This window comes from Lacerta agilis, chromosome 14 (genome assembly GCF_009819535.1).
Source record: "Lacerta agilis isolate rLacAgi1 chromosome 14, rLacAgi1.pri, whole genome shotgun sequence".
Lineage (NCBI taxonomy): Eukaryota > Metazoa > Chordata > Lepidosauria > Squamata > Lacertidae > Lacerta > Lacerta agilis.
In genome coordinates this window covers 19311608-19314536 of record NC_046325.1, presented here as the reverse complement: position 1 = coordinate 19314536, position 2929 = coordinate 19311608, and positions in this window count along the sequence as shown.

Here is a 2929-nt window from a genome sequence, read left to right as displayed (position 1 = left end):
AAGGCTGGCGGAGGGGTGGGAACGCTGTAACAATATTTGCACAATGTTGGATACAGCTTCCCTTTTACCTCTTGATTAGTAATAATTTGGGTTCGTTATTGTCATGTTCATCTCAGACTACTTGCACATTCCAGATTAATGCATTAAACTCGTTCTGCCCAGGCAGAACATAAGGAAAGCTAGTGGAACAGACAGGAATTACAATAATTTATTAATTACTCTCTCAGCATTGCCTCATTAATCCAACTGCGTTGGGTGTCTCCCTTTCGTCAGGTGCTCCTGGCAGGTGTAGGGTAACAAAGTTTTCCCCTCCAAAATGGAAGACAATATTATACAATATGGAAAAAAATATGAGGGGAAGGGGGTTACAGCACAACCCTATGCATGATTAATCAAAAGTTCAGTGGGACTTCTTTTATTTATTTTTACATTTGTATCCCACCTTTCCTCCAAGGACCTCAAGCACACACTTTTCTCCATTTTATCTTCACAACAACCCTGTGAGGTAGGTTTGGCTGAGAGACAGTTCCTTCCAAGGCAGTGTGTATAAGATTGCAGCTGTAATTCCTTTTGTTTTGTTTTGTTTTGAAATGCAAAACTCAACTTATAACATTTGAATGTGTATTTAATTAAATATGTAAACTCACAACCTTGGCCCACATCTAAATCTGACTTACCTCAAATTTGCATGCAAATTAAACATGAATCTTCCGCTCGCTGCGTTTCCATTTGGAATTATTATTTAATATGAATGGGAATAATTCATATTAAATGAGTTTGGGTGCTCAATGTGATTGGATGTTCATTATATTTACGGCTGTTTCGCTTTTTTTGGGCCTGGTATGCCATGTTGTAAATCCAAAACAACCGCTGGATTGCAGTCAAGGTTTTGAACTCATACCTGATTTGGGCCTGTTCATTAAAACTTCAGAACAAACATGAGGGAAACACATTTTTTTTAATGTAGGTTAGGTTGTAAACATTTCTAAAATAAGGCACTGTTCCTCTGGTGTCTCAATCTAGGAATTACACCTGTGTTCTTGGAAACCCTTGTGAAAGCAGGAAGTCTGTGTGGCCAGTGACGGCTAGTTAGGCCCAGCACCGACACCCAGTACCTTTGGGCAGTTGCTGGTGTTGCACTTATGCCTCATGTAGGATGGCTGGGCCTTCAAGCTGTCATTAAAAATATCCCAAAATGCAAAGTATTTTGGGAGTTGTTGTGGGAAATTCACACATGCTTACAGCACCCTCTTTGTATTGTTTCACATATGGGCCCAAGAGCTAAAAACAAAATATAAAAGTTGCTGCCCCATAATTTAGTTTAGCGCTGGTAAAGGAAATATGTGAGGGGATTTGGAGGGAGAGGGTTCACTTCAGGGCGGTGGGAGTGGAAACTTTTGGGCTCCACAGACCTGATCCTTACCAGGATTGGCCTTGCAAGTAAAACCACCTAACTAGCAATCGCCTAACATCACAATGAGGCAGCTGTCAGGAAGGCGCTGCTGCTAAAATGGAGAAAACAAACATCATTTTAGCAGGGGCTTCAGTAAAGGGGTTTGCATTGAATTCTGTCAAGATGAGCGGGATTTATTGCCCCCTCCCATCAACAGCTGGTGAGCTGGAGGGTCAAATCCTGCCACAATGGCTGCACACATAGCCAAAACAGAATTGAACCCTGCCCATCAGCTGGCATCACCCACCTATTGTAGTGGTGTCAGGTGGTTGATAGGCATGTGTGGTTTGGGGGGGGGGGTGGCTTGATGGGCCAAGGTTGGCTGATGGGTTGGAGGTGCCCATACTTGCTTCAAGGCATGGAAAATTTAAATAGTAGCTCCCCAACGGATCCAAATTTCCCCAGGGCTGATCAAAACTTTGGGAGATAATTAACATTGTGTCCAGGGCAGGTCAGTGGTAAGCTTTGTCAGGGCTCAAGATCTTCAGCAGCTGCTCAAGGATAATAGAATCATAAACAGTCATACCTTGGATCCCGAACATCTTGGTACTCGGACATTTTGGCTCCCAAACGCCGCAAACCCGGAAGTGAGTGTTCCAGTTTGCGAACGTTCTTTGGAACCCGAACGTCTGACGGGGCTTCCGTGGCTTCCGATTGGCTGCAGGAGCTTCCTGCAGCCAATCAGAAGCTGTGCTTTGGTTTCCAAACGTTTTGGAAGTCAAACAGACTTCTGGAATGGATTCCATTCGACTTCCAAGGTACAACTGTAATTGTAGAGATGGAAGGAACCATGGTCATCAAATCAAATCCCCTGCAATGTAGGAGTCTTTTGCCCACCATGGGGGCTTGAACCCACAACCCTGAGATTAAGAGTCTCGTGCTTTGACTGAGCTATCCCAGTTTTTGACGCCAGGAGACCTGCAGGTGGAAACACAACCAGCAGCCTCCTTTGGACTCAAAAGAGCCTTTAATGAATTATTGCTTTTTCACGACAAGATAGGGATATTCTCATGTTCTGTGTCCTGTCACAAATTTGGGAATCGTTGCTGTTACTGAAGGAAATCTGATCAAAACCTCTAGGTACGTGCGTTAGAATTATTCCCTGCTCTTTGCCCTCAACAGCCATCCCTGTATATCCAATCCAGGAACAGTAAGAAACATTCAGACTTTCAGTTCCCTGCTTCCAGCCCCAGCCCAACATTGCTGATCAGCACAGTGAAGAACAGAGAAGCATTGTTACCGATATGAAAATAATTTAATGAAGGTTTCATGTTCCAAAATTCATTGTGCGGCTCTGGGACACAATAGGCATGGGGGCTGGTTCTGATCTCCCCTCTTCTTTTTTGGTGTGTCTTTGCAGCCAAGTGAGAAGTCTTTCAAGTGCCCCACGGCCTCTATTTGCACCCAAATGTCCCTAAAGTAACACCTGTAATGGGATCTGCACACAAATACCACCATTCCCTGCCCCCCTGCCCC